The sequence below is a fragment of the Vigna unguiculata genome, chromosome 5 (genome assembly GCF_037176805.1).
Source record: "Vigna unguiculata cultivar grain cowpea cultivar isolate G323 ecotype 2 chromosome 5, ASM3717680v1, whole genome shotgun sequence".
NCBI classification, from domain to species: Eukaryota; Viridiplantae; Streptophyta; class Magnoliopsida; order Fabales; family Fabaceae; genus Vigna; species Vigna unguiculata.
In genome coordinates this window covers 13,628,864-13,643,030 of record NC_140796.1, presented here as the reverse complement: position 1 = coordinate 13,643,030, position 14,167 = coordinate 13,628,864, and the positions used below count along the sequence as shown (strand labels likewise).

At 35.2% G+C, this 14,167-nt stretch overlaps 1 pseudogene; it reads left to right on the top strand.

The window, feature by feature from the left end:
• Positions 1 to 5,022: 5,022 nt before the first annotated feature.
• Positions 5,023 to 13,262, top strand: LOC146886096 (uncharacterized; annotated as a pseudogene).
• Positions 13,263 to 14,167: the final 905 nt, after the last annotated feature.

The following is a 14,167-nucleotide window of genomic DNA, read 5'->3' as shown; positions in this document are numbered from 1 at the left end:
TAAAAATTTAATAAATTATTATATTTAAAGGATAAAATCGGTATTTTAAAAAATGTAAAAAAAGAGGAATCCCTCTATATTATTATAGATAAAGGGACTGTTTCAAAATTATAGGAGTGTGCCAATAAATTATTGAGTTGCAGACAGGAAAAGCCTCACAAGAATTCGTAGGAAGGCGTATCCTAGGGCATGTATCTGGATTTGGGTTAACCCGCCCAATTTATTGGGAGATTATGAATTTAGATTAGGGGACACTATGGCCCAACTTCTATATTGGGCTCAGGTTTTAGTTAAATCTTAAACAGTTTAGAAGGTTTTTTTTTAAAAAAAAAATTACTTCATTCTTTCTTCCTGCATCTCCAATGTTGTGAGAAAAACTCAAATTATTTATGGATTTAAAATATTCTAAAATATTCAATCTAGAAATTTATTAAGATTATGGAATTCAAAACTCAAAATTGGATTATACAATTAGAAAATGTATATACAATTTAAAATACACTTTTAAGTTTGAAAATATATTTTGATTACACAATCTAAGACCTATTCTTATTATACAATTCAAAATACGTTTTAAAATTACGTCGTCTAAAAATATATTTGAGGTTGTACAATACAAAATATGTTTATAGATTATTTAATCCAAAACTACAATCCAAATTATACGATGAAAAATATATTTTCAAATTATAAAATGCAGAAATACATTTTAAATTATATAATCTAAAAATATGCTACAAATTATGTATTCTGACAACCCAGAAATACATTTCATAAAGTCTTACAATGTATTTGAGAATGTATAATTCTGAATACATTTCTATATTACGAAATCTATTTATTCAAAAGTGTATTATAAAGTACACTATGGGATAATGCAAATCTTAAGTGTATTTTAAATCAAAAATTATATTCTAATCATGCAAATCTTAAATGTATTTCATAACCCACGGACATTTTAGACAATTTTAATATAGAGATGCAGGAAAAAAAAAAACATAGAATTGTAAAAAGCAATTTCCTTCTTCCTATGTTTCTTTATAAGCATAAGGCTGTCGTGGCTGTAACTCACAGTATATTCTAATAAGTGTAAGTGTGGAATTTTTTATTTTTTTGTAATTAATGATCTTTAGAAGAGAAGAATAAAATTAGAAAATATTTTGTACACGTTAAAATTTGTTTACGTACAAATTCGTTTATAGAGCACTCTCATATAATTTCTAAAAAAAATTCTTTTTAATTTGTTCATAAATTAATTCAAACTTATAAAACAATTAAATTTATTATTTTTTTAATATTTTCCTCTTCTAAAAGTCCTAATATTCATGCAGTTATGTGGTGCCAGATGTCATGATGTGGCCGTAGTTTATCTTTATAACGTGCAAAAGTGCATATTCAAGACATGCAAGCATGAAGATCTTTGAATCATTGCAACGTGGATATATTCATAAAAGCTTAGCATTACTTTCATGAATACTATATAATTTCAAACAAAATATCCAATTTTTGTGTTAAGAAAGAAAAATGAGTTTTGTTTTCTTAAAAAAGATTAGCCAATTTGACTTGCAAAAAAACAATTAGTGTTCACACTTAAGTTAATCTAATACCTGAGCTGCTTGGAATTGACCATTTCATAAAATAATAATTTCATTTACACAATTATTGATTTTCAAATATGAATAAAAAGAAAAGTTGAATCTGAAATGCATGTGTTTACACTATTTGGTGTTGGTACAAGTGTTGTTGAAGGAATATTAGATTTTAGCTACAAAGCTCAACAGGTGAAGACAGTGAAGATAATTCTCAACCTAATACCAGAGATTGGTTATTATTGTGTTTGATTTGTTATGAATTTGAGGAAGATCATGGTAATAAATTGGTTAGGTTTGTCTTAAAGTAGTTTAATTGATTTAGTTGGTACATGGCTACAGATTCAATCAAACCCAACCACTATTTTTTCTTATTTTCTTAGATCCACCCATTGCAATTAGGTTAAAAACTCTCCTCTTAAACCTCCACTCCTCACATTTTCTCCACTTTTTAACCTAGCTTATTGAAAAAGAAAAAAAACCATCACTAATTGATAAACTTCAATCCCTAAATGTTTTATTTTTAATGACCCTTCAATTGACCAATTATTAATAATTCTATTAGTAGGTTTAGTTTGTTTGGAAGATGGTTAACAAGATACTTTTGAAATGTTTTGTTATTGATGAAAAGCAAAAAATAAAAGAAAGCAATTATATAATAATTTATATGTAGAATCAAAGTCACTGCATGCCAGTGCAAGAACATAATTATTCATGTTTCCAGCAATAGAAACTGTGTCTGCTACCCTATCTTTATGGAATCCGAAGAAACCTTATTCTCCAAGTGTAATCCAGAAGGAAGAATCTCAGAAAGAAAACGATAACCAAACTCAACACTTTAACTAATCATAAGATGAATCTTGATTTGTTTTTTGTGTTCAAAATAAACCTTATCAGAATCAATTCTCTTCCTTTACAACATGGCTGATGCATAAACATGCAGCACCAACAACTTAACTGGAACAAAAGTAAAAAACTGGTCGGAACAGTGGTAAAGTTAGAAATTCTACAACAAACTTCACATTAATCTTTTCAAATCCCTTTATCTTTTCGGCTTACACCTTAACAAATCGCTCTTAGAATATATGTATACACTAATTATGAGATCTCAACAGGAACAGACAAAAGCTCCAAGACAAATCAATTGACCATACCAGAATGAAAATCGACGATGCTGACCAAAATTTTGCACCTGCTATGAACTATGCACATGGAAACTGTATTCCGGGTATTCTTGGCTTCGAGTTAGAAACTAAAGTTTTGAGATACATAATAAACCAATTTAAGAGATTGATCGATCCTAAAAACTGTGTAGTGCATGTGGGTTCTGCACCAAAATTATTGCATCATTGGTGATCCTGTCTTCGAACTTTCTTGGTGCTTTGTTGTGTTGGGAACAATAATTCGAACACCTCTTTTGACAGATCAAGTGGGTGTCTGCAGTGGTTGAAACAAGATGCTTTTCTTTTCAGAGATGGTTTGGTTTTTCTCGGTGCAGGTGGGCACTGAGAGGGCACCGAAATCTTGTGGTCCAAAGAAGTTGGAGTTTTGAAACCATCGTTTTCTTCATCTTCCTCCTCTTTCAGTTTTTCTTCTGATGATGATGCTGAATCATCTTGTCTGCGAACTGTTACTCTACAGATCTGTTGATTTTCTTCTTTCTCTTCATCTCTATCTTGGATGCTTCGTGAATACCTAGGTTTGGAAGAAGAACTGGTTTCGATGTTCTCAGTTTGGAACTCCAACATGGGTCTCTTCAGAATCTGGAAATCGCTCTCTTTGCCATCATTGGTGAGGAACTCTGGATTTGACATTCTCCTTTTGAAGTGCATGAAGTGAAGAAAACAGTGAAGAAAGAAGGGATAAGAAAGAAGGGGTTAAGGAGATGTTTATAGAGAGATCCAATGGTGGGAATATAATCATGAAATCACAATCTCTTCCTTTTCATTTAATGATTTCTCTTTGGCTTCTTTGGAAGCACTTTTGGGAATGTGTTTCTCTTACCATCTGGGTTTGTGTCCCACAAAGAGTGAACGTTCAGAGTTTTATAATACAATGCATCGGATCTTATACCAATTCTTCAAGGATAAAGATACTTGTACAGACTTATTACACTTCTTCAACTCATAAACATATGTGTCATCATCTCACTACTTAATAAATGATTCATATAACCATCTTTTTTCTATCACTATACTTTTCGATAATATACCGATATTTTGACATCACACTTTTTTTTTATTTATTACCATTTGACATCACACTTTTTCTTTTTATTTATTACCATTTGTCAGTATTCTTCGTTCTTATTCACTGACTATTTCTTCTAAAAATATAAAAATTAACTTTTATTAAAATTATTTTATCTTTATAATAATAATAATCAAATAGTCGTCAAATGACAAAAAATTTTTTTTTTCAATATTAAGAAGTAAATGTCTTTCTCTTGATTATGGAATATATAACAAAGGTTGACTAAAAAAAATCATAGTATATAGCTAAAATTGCCCTTCAATTAATATGTTGTATTGTTGTAAAATTTGATGTAATTGTGTTGTAGAATATATCATATTGTATACTAATATAGACTAATTTAATATTAGTTACACAAAATTTTTATAAGCAGAATTATAATCCAATGTTAAACTATTGATAAAAGACTTCTTTTTTAATAATTGTATCTAATTTGTTTTGGGTAACATAACTTATAATTTGAGAATTTGGTTAAAAAATTAAATGTTAAGAAAATCGCACAAAAGAGCTTACAAATATAGATATTTCAGTTTGGTCCATAGCTCTTTTGAGTCAAACAAATTGATTTTGCTAATTGAGGGTGTATTTGACAAAAGTAGGGAATAAGTTAGTTAAAAATTAAAAAGTTAGTTGGGTCAAAGTTGAAAGCTTAAAACTGATGAACCAAATTAAAAACATTTGGCAAAGCTAATTGTTAAATTATGGGATAAAAGTGTATAAAAGAAGGGTCGTGATGATAAGATAATGAAAATTGAGCAAACAACAATTTTTAAAAGCCATATTGATGTGGTATTTCAACAACCGTTGCTAAAACAAAAAAAAAAAGTCTAATTTATTTAAATAAACTTTGATTACTCGATTAAATGACTAGAAAGAATTTAAATAGCCTCGCCAAACACATTTCCAATTTAACAAAAGACTTATTCGGTTGAAGAGACAAGTTCAATGATATTTTTTAATACAATTTGATTTTGTTGATACGTAACTTGTTTGAATTAGCAACACTTTGTTTTTCCTTTCTCACAAATATCTTTTTTTATTTATTTTTGTTTTGAAACTAGGAGTTAGAAAACTAGTCACACTTAAGGTTTCTACGGTCGTATTGGGTTTGAATTAGATATAACACTATAATGTGAAACTTTGGTTTGCTTTTCTGATATATAGTAACTTTAATGCATCTATGCACGTGATTCTCTTTTTTGGGGACCATTTGGTCACAACCCTGCAACTGTTACGAATACCCTTTAGATCTATTGCTATATTTGATACATATATCATCACTACTACGATATACTTTGTTTCACTTGCAAGCAATATAGTTGAAGAGATAAAGGTACCCAAAATTTGACTTTAATAGAAGGTCTACATCATTATATTCATTTATAGGCTTTTTCAAAGTGTTGTATTTTATGGCAAAATCATAAAAGCAAAACTACAACCATTCCAGAACCCCAGCTCAATTTCCAAGGATACTTAGATTCGATCGTTTCACTTTTTCACCGGTTTATGTTTTTTAACGACTTTTAAATTTGTTTTTAATAATTTTTTTCTGCCATGTTCTTTACTTAGATGAATAAAGAAAATAAAAACAAACACAAAACTGACAAAAGCCGAGGAAAATTGATGGAAGAAGGTGGTTCATTATTTATTATTTAACAATCATTAAAGTATCCAAGGATGGATCACACATCATGTGACTAAAAATTCAACATCTCTCTATGACATCACCTAACCAAATTAATGGATTTTTTTATAAGTCAATGACCTCTCCTATATCCCTAATAAACATATTCCATTTTTTTTTTCCTTTTCTGGGACAGAACAAGCACACCCTCGTAGGTTCGTGTGTTGGAGATATTAAATACCGTGATTAAAGTGTGATTAGGGAGCTTAATTAGAAATTTTAGTGATTTAGCTTACGTGTGGGTTTTCACCTGAAAGATTTTTCATTTTGTATGGTTTTAGTTGGAAGGTAGTTGTGTTGTGAATGTGGTTTTTGTGTTTGATTATAGTGGTCGCTTTCTACTTTGTTTTGGAGTAAGAGGCAAAGAAATAAAAGTGATAGTGTCCCATTCTTCTACTTAATCCATGGATTGGTGACTTAGGATTCCTTCACTCAAAATAGAAGCAATTTCAGATTTGGTGAACTTCCAAAGCTAGAATAGCTGTCCCCTAACATACTATATAACTAACTACCATCATATAAACAGGAGCTACCTTCGCAACCTCATAAATTTCAAATACTCACTTTTATTTCTTTTAATCTCTCCAAATCCAACGTAAATGCATCTAATCAAGTGCATGGTTTTCATCGTCTTACACTATTTAATCACTTCCTGTGTTTTCTTTGCATTAGGTGAGATCAAAAGTAAGTACAATTAATTAAGTATCAGGTTCTTTATAGATTTATATATTTTCAATTAAGATTTTATTAAATGTGTTTTGTTTATTGACTACTTTCAATTTTTATTTTTCAAGACACTTCCTCTCATGTCATTCTTTTATTAACTTTGTTTGACCATCTTATTTACTTGTTTTTTCGTGTCATAAAATGTGAGATTTTGTGGTTGTTGTATAATAACTTTGATTGGAAATATATTGGATATTGAGGTCGCCATGTTTTTTTATGACTTTCATGTCATTACCTACAACAATCAAAAAATCTTCATTTTGGTCGTTATTGATATAGGTAGACATGTCTTTCGATGACTTTCATGTTATCACCTACAATGACTGATAAACTATCATGTCACCATTATAAATATAATTGTCGATGACAGTCTCGTGTTTATCCAACACGTTTTTAATGAAAACAATAAAATCATAAAATCTTTCATTTCTTAATAAATGAAGACAAATAAATAAGTAAAATAACATGATAAAATAACGCTTGAACAAACACAATTAATGAAAAAGTTAAACAAACACAATTAATGAAAAAGTTAAACGACATGATTCAATTAAAAAATATAATTGAAAATACTCAAATATATAAAAAAAAATTGAAACTTAATTAAGCCTAAAAATGTACAACATATTTAGCCAATATATTATTATAAATTCTTACTATTTATATAAATTTATATAAATTTGAACTTGACCAAAGAAAAAAATAATTTAAACTGAATTGAAAATTAAAAATATATATTCTAAACCATATATGGTTTAAAATAACATGTCTATAGTTTAATAATTTGGTTCGTTCAAGGTATTGTGTAATTTAAATAAGTATACAATTTTAATTGTGTTTTAACCTACAAAACATAATTCATCTAATAAACTAAAGAAGGAGAATCATTGACATAATGATTTGGTTATTTGAAGTTTTCAGATTTGGTGGCTAATTAATCGTGGTAGAGTGATTAGTTGTTGGTAATGGTAGACACTTGCATTAATTAAAAGGACCGCACCGGCACCACCACATGGTTTTAAGCATCATTGCAAATCATGTTATGGCTTATGATTTTACCAACATTATCTCATTTGTAGGTTAATTCTTTTCACCAACCCTCCCTCCACTTTGACTCAAATTTATGCTGCGAATTTTTATGAAGTTTGGCTTAACACACGTTAGCACATTTTTTAGTATTCAAGATTTTAAGAAAAAAACTACAATGCTAGAAACTTAGTTTCTCTACGCACCTACGAAACAAGTAGCGATAACTAGAATGCATTCCGTTTCATGAAATTTAGGAATGGTAGCTAGCATCATATTAATTTTATACTTAACACGTTCGATTTGACAAAAAAAAAAAATCATTGTATATAATTAATAGGGGTTTAAAGTTTTCCCTAAATGGCCAAATGAGTTTTTAGTCTTTATATTTTTAAGGATAGAAAAAAAAAAGATAAATATTATCACTACATTCACTAAAGTTTATTTATTTTAACTCTTTAAAGTTTATTTATTTTAACTCTTTACGATGTAAGGATGAAATAAAGTTTGGTTACAATAATATAATCTAAATTTCCTAATTTAGACTGGTTTACAAGGATGACAAAAATATTTATATTTATGAATATCTGTAGATAAAATTTGTCATAGATAATGAGTTAATATATTTGTCCTGAACCAGAACATTGGCGCCCACCGTGGGGTTCGGTAAAACTCGATCCTTACCCCATCAAGATAATAAACAGTGAAAGAAAAGAAGAGGGAGAGACGAATTAGAGGATGAATCGAGGCAGAGGAGCGGCGCGTGAAGGGCCTACTAGGCAACAGATAATGCAGAGCATACTGGAGCTACAACGACAGAATGAGGAGATCAGAATGAAGGCGGAGGCTGATTAGGCTCAGCTTGAAAAGGAGAGAGAAGAAGCTCGCAAGAAGGCAGAAGAAGACTTACAGGCGTTAAGGGAAGAAGCTTTGGGAGAAAGAGAGAGGTTGCGAAAAGATGCGGAAGAGACCCATCAACGATTGGAGGAGGCACTTCGACAACAAGAACAGTTACGGAAGGCGAACGAAGATATGCAAACCCGATTGGAGGCTACTAGGGCTGGTTTCCGCTATTCATGTCGGTTGAATCCCGATGTGAGTGATGCCAGTCCTCTGGTAGATGCAATCATGGACGAGCCGATCCCACAGAATTTCGTGATTCCAAAAATCACACCTTTCACGGGGAATTCTGATCCTGAATTACATTTAAAAGCATTCCAGGCTCGGATGATGATATCAGGTGGTAACGATGCTATACGTTGCAAAATGTTTGTGGGTACGCTGACCGAAATTGCCCTAGAATGGTTTAACACTATACCGAATTCGTCCATTAGCTCATTCAATGACTTCAAACGTCTTTTCCTGGAGAGATTCTCAGCAAATAGAGCCAAACCAGTGGAGATGACAAACATGTTTGATATAAGGCAAACCGCCGAAGAGACGTTAAAACAATTCCTTAATCGATTCACCAATATCAGTATGAGGCTGATAGACCCTAACGAGGGTTTGCTAGTCAAAGCCTTTGTGAAAGGACTTCGAGCCAGCTCGTTCGGTGAGTCCCTGTACCGATATCCACCGAAGAGCCTTACAGAGATTAGACAAAGGGCAGCTGTGGAAATAGAGACTGAGGAGGCCATGCGCCACAAAAAGGCAGGAGACAAAAGACCAGTGACTCATTCCAGGAGTGAAAGAGATATGACAGCTTATCGAAGAGAAAGAACTCCTCCTAAAATGAAGTCAGATCGACGTTTCGTCCCTTATGTGACACAACGAAGGACCGAGTATCCGCAAGTGCGAAAAATACCGAATCTCAAGGTGCCACTGGCCCAAATCTTGGAGGATGTGGAGATAGCAAAACATTTGCGCTATCCTGACATCGCGGGGAGAGCACTCGGCAGTAGATTGGATGCTTGGTGTGAGTTTCATCAAACCAGAGGCCATGACACCAACTCGTGTTATGGTTTGCATTATCAACTTTCTGTTTTGGCAAACAGTGGACTTCTGGAAAAATTCATGAAGTCGGGTGCCGATGAGAAATCATCTGAGATTCGCATGGTTCCCGATGTACATGAAACACCCATTTTGGGGGATTTTAATACGATAGCAGGAGGTTTTGCGGGAGGAGGCCAGACCAGCTCGGCTAGGAAACGATATGTAAGGAGTGTCATGACTACGGCCATGGTGGACAAGCCGAGGCAAGCTCCGGACATAACATTTTCAAATGATGATCTAAAAGGGGTAATCCCACATGAAGATGACCCCATAGTCGTGTCGGTGATTATGATGGGAAGGAATGTCCACAGGGTACTAATTGATCAGGGAAGTTCTGCCGACGTGATGTTTTGGAGTACTTTCATAGGGTTACAAATACCGATAGATCAATTAAAGCCATTTGACGGAGTGCTTGTCGGTTTCTCTGGAGATCAAGTGGAGGTTAAAGGGTATGTTGATCTTAGAACAACCTTTAGAGACAAAGAAGATGCGAAAACCATATTTATACGTTACATAGTAGTCAATGCTCCTTCATCATACAATTTGCTGTTGGGAAGGCCTTCTCTCAATAAGTTAAAGGCTGTAGTATCGACAGTACATTTGAAGATGAAGTTTCCTTCTGATGAGGGGAAAGTACTCACTTTAGCTGTAAACCAGGAGACCGCTCGTAAATGTTACGAAGATAGTCTGAGGTTAAGGAGGAAAGTAGCATATTCAGTAAGCACAACTGAAGTAGTATCGGATCCCGAGTTAGATCCAAGGTTGGTGCACCCTGAAAGAAGGCCTCAGCCTGTGGGAGAGGTGAAGGAGGTGCTTATAGACGGGAAGAAGTTGAGAATTGGGGGCGATATGAGTTTGGAGCAAGAACAACAGCTTATCCAAGTGCTGAGGAAAAATCTTTCTTCATTTACTTGGAGTGTGACTGATATGTCGGGGATTGATCCCGATTTTCTATGCCACAATCTTAATATTAACCCGTTGGCTAAACCTAAAGTTCAGAAGCGTAGGCGGTTGAGTGGAGACCGTGCGCAGGCAGCAACCGAGGAGATACATAAATTGTTAGACGCGGCCCATATCCGAGAGATACAGTATCCAACCTGGTTATCAAATGTGGTGATGGTGAAGAAGTCTAATGGAAAGTGGAGGATGTGTGTAGATTTCACGGACTTGAATAATGCCTGCCCAAAGGATTCGTATCCTTTGCCTAATATAGATGCCCTAGTTGATAGTGCATCGGGCTGTGCTTTGCTGAGCTTCTTAGATGCTTATTCGGGCTATAATCAAATTAAGATGCATTCGTCAGATGAAGATAAGACGGCGTTTATGGGAGGGACAACAAATTATTGTTATTGAGTAATGCCGTTTGGGTTAAAAAATGCGGGAGCTACTTATCAAAGGCTGATGGATCGAATCTTAGCACCCATGTTGGGAAGAAATGTTCATGCGTATGTGGACGATATGGTGGTCACTTCGGTGGAAGAGAAGAAGCATAAGGAAGATCTGGAGGAATTGTTTGTTACAATCAGCAAATACAGACTTAAGCTTAATCCCGAGAAGTGTGTTTTCGGGGTTAAAGCTGGAAAGTTTTTGGGTTTTCTACTTACCGAGAGGGGGATAGAAGCTAATCCTGATAAATGTGCAGCCATTATAAATATGAGGAGTCCTAGTAATGTAAAAGAGGTACAAAGACTGACGGGAAGGATGGCAGCCTTGTCCTGTTTTCTTGCCAAAAGTGGGGATCGGGGTCTTCCTTACTTTCAATGTTTGAAGAAGAATGAACGGTTCCAATGGACTTATCGGTGTGAGGAAGCATTCCAAAAATTGAAGGAGTATTTGAGCAAGCCGCCGGTGTTATGTAAGCCGGAAAAAGGGGCTGAGTTGTCATTGTACATATCGGTAACCGAACACGCTGTTAGTTCGGTCTTAGTCAAAGAAAGTGGTGGGGAGCAGAAGCCGGTATATTTCGTAAGCAAAGTGCTCCATGGTGCCGAGGTGAGGTATCCCACTATAGAGAAAGCTGCATTGGCCGTGGTGGTGTCTACTCGGCGTTTGAGACATTATTTTCAGAATCATAGTATCAAGGTGATGACGGATCTTCCCATTAGGTACATCTTACAAAAACCTGATATATCGGGCAGGTTGGTTAAATGGGCAATAGAGCTGTCGGAGTATGGGATACAGTATGAGTCGCGAGGAACGATCAAGGCCCAGTTTTTAGCTGATTTTGTGGTGGAATTGTCTGAGCCACCTGTTGAGAATCAGGGCGTAGGGGAGATAATGTGGATACTATCAGTGGATGGGGCTTCTAATTTAAGGGGTAGCGGTGCTGGTATAGTTTTGGAAGGACCAGAAGGGGTATTAATCGAACAGTCGTTGAGGTTTGCTTTCAAAGCCAGTAATAATCAAGCGGAATATGAGGCTTTGATAGCTGGTATGCTTTTGGCTAAAGAGATGGGGATTACTAGATTGTTGGTTAAAAGTGATTCCGCAATGGTGGCAGGTCAGGTGAACGGGAATTTCAAGCTCGCGACCCACAATTGGCCAGGTATTTGGAAGTTGTCCAAACTATTGCGAAGAACTTTGTTCTTCTTGAGTTCGTGCATGTTCCGAGGGAGCAGAATTCCCGAGCTGATTTGTTATCCAAGTTGGCTAGTTGTTCGAAACCGGGGCAGCATAAGTCAGTGATAAGGGAAACACTAATAGCTCCTCGGGTCGACACGCAGGAAAAGCATCAAGTGCTGGAGATTTTGGCAACCGAAGAATCTTGGATGGCACCTTTTAAGAGTTATCTTGCAGATGGTAAATTACCTGAGGATTCCAATGAATCACAGAAAGTAAAGAAAAACTCAAGCAGGTATACGCTGATAGATGGTCACTTATTTAGGTATGGATATTCCAGACCTTTGATGATTTGTGTAAGAAGGAGGGAGGCAGATCGGCTTATGGCCGAGCTTCATGAGGGAATCTGTGGGAGCCATGTAGGGGGAAGAGCATTGATGCTGCGAATAATCCGAGGAGGGTTCTTTTGGCCCACTATGAAAAGTGACTGTATAGAGTACGTCAAGAAATGTGAATCATGTTAGAAACATGCCGATTGGAGTCATGCTCCGCCAGAGGTACTGCACTCTATTAATACACCTTGGCCTTTTCACACTTGGGGAATAGATATTTTGGGTCCGTTTCCCAAAGCGGTGAGGCAATTCAAGTTTTTGATCGTGGCTGTAGAATATTTTACAAAGTGGATTGAAGCCGAGCCGGTTGCTGTCATCTCGGGTGGGCGAATTCGAGAGTTTATTTGGAAGAATATAATATGTCGATTTGGTGTGCCACGTCGAATTATTTCAGACAATGGAACTCAGTTTGCATGCTCACAGGTGAAGCAGTTGTGCGCTGAAGTCGGGATTAAACAGGTCTTCTCATCGGTGGAGCATCCCCAGACAAATGGGCAGGCGGAAGCAGCTAATAGGGTGATATTGAGGGGATTGAAGCGAAGACTGGCGGCGGCAGAGGGAGAATGGCCAAATGAGATACCTCGAGTGCTGTAGGCTTATCATACCACTCCTCAGACGACTACCCGAGAGACTCCTTTTTCTTTGGTGTATGGTACTGATGCTATGATCCCTATTGAGGTCATGGAAAACACTGGGAGAGTGAGGTTGTTTGACGAGGAGATTTCTGAGGTTGGTTTGAGGGCAAACCTTGACGTTATAGATGAGGTTCGGGATTTGGCTCAGATTTCTAATGAGGCAATGAAGAGAAGGTTAGAGAGAAGTTACAAGACTAAGGTAGTACCTCGGAAGTTCCAAGAACAAGATCTGGTATTAAGGAAAGCGCAATTAATTCAGATGGATAGCAAATTGGCACCGAAGTGGACTGGGCCCTATCGTGTTAAGCAAGTGTTGGGAGAAGGAGCTTATAAGTTGGAAACGTTAGAGGGGAAGGAAATCCCGCGAACATGGAATGCAGCCAATTTACGTTTTTATTTTAGTTAAAGTTTGGTTAAGTTGTTTTGCTTTTTGTAAAAACATTTATGCTTTGATTTCTAATACTACAATATTTTCGTTTCACATGTTCTATTCCGAGTTTGTACACTCGAGGTTAAAAATTCCGAGTTTGTACACTCGAGGTTAAAATTCCGAGTTTGTACACTCGAGGTTAAAATTCCGAGTTTGTACACTCGAGGTTAAAAAGAACCTATGAGTTCTATTCCGAGTTTATACACTCGAGGCTAAAAGAAGTTCCATTTTTATTAGTTTGGTGTTTGCAGGATTGAGAGCTCGGTTTATAAACGAGTTATTATTTTCTTTAGTTTGGTGTTTGCAGAATTGAGAGCTCAGTTTATAAACGAGTTATTATTTATTTTGGTTTGCTGTTTGAGGGCTCGGTTTATAAACGAGTTATTATTTTCTTTAGTTTGGTGTTTGCAGGATTGAGAGCTCGATTTATAAACGAGTTATTATTTTCTTTACTTTGGTGTTTGCAGAATTGAGAGCTCGGTTTATAAACGAGTTATTATTTATTTTGGTTTGCTGTTTGAGGGCTCGGTTTATAAACGAGTTATTATTTTCTTTAGTTTGGTGTTTGCAGGATTGAGAGCTCGATTTATAAACGAGTTATTATTTTCTTTAGTTTGGTGTTTGCAGGATTGAGAGCTCGATTTATAAACGAGTTATTATTTTCTTTAGTTTGGTGTTTGCAGGATTAAGAGCTTGGTTTATAAACAAGTTATTGTTTATTTTAGTTTAGTGTTTAAGGAACTCGGTTTATAAACGAGTTAGTATTTGTTTTAGTTTGTAGGACTGAGAGCTCGGTTTATAAACGAGTTATTATTTACTTTAGTTTGGTGTTTGCAGGATTAAGGGCTTGATTTATAAACGAGTTATTGTTTTGGTGTTTG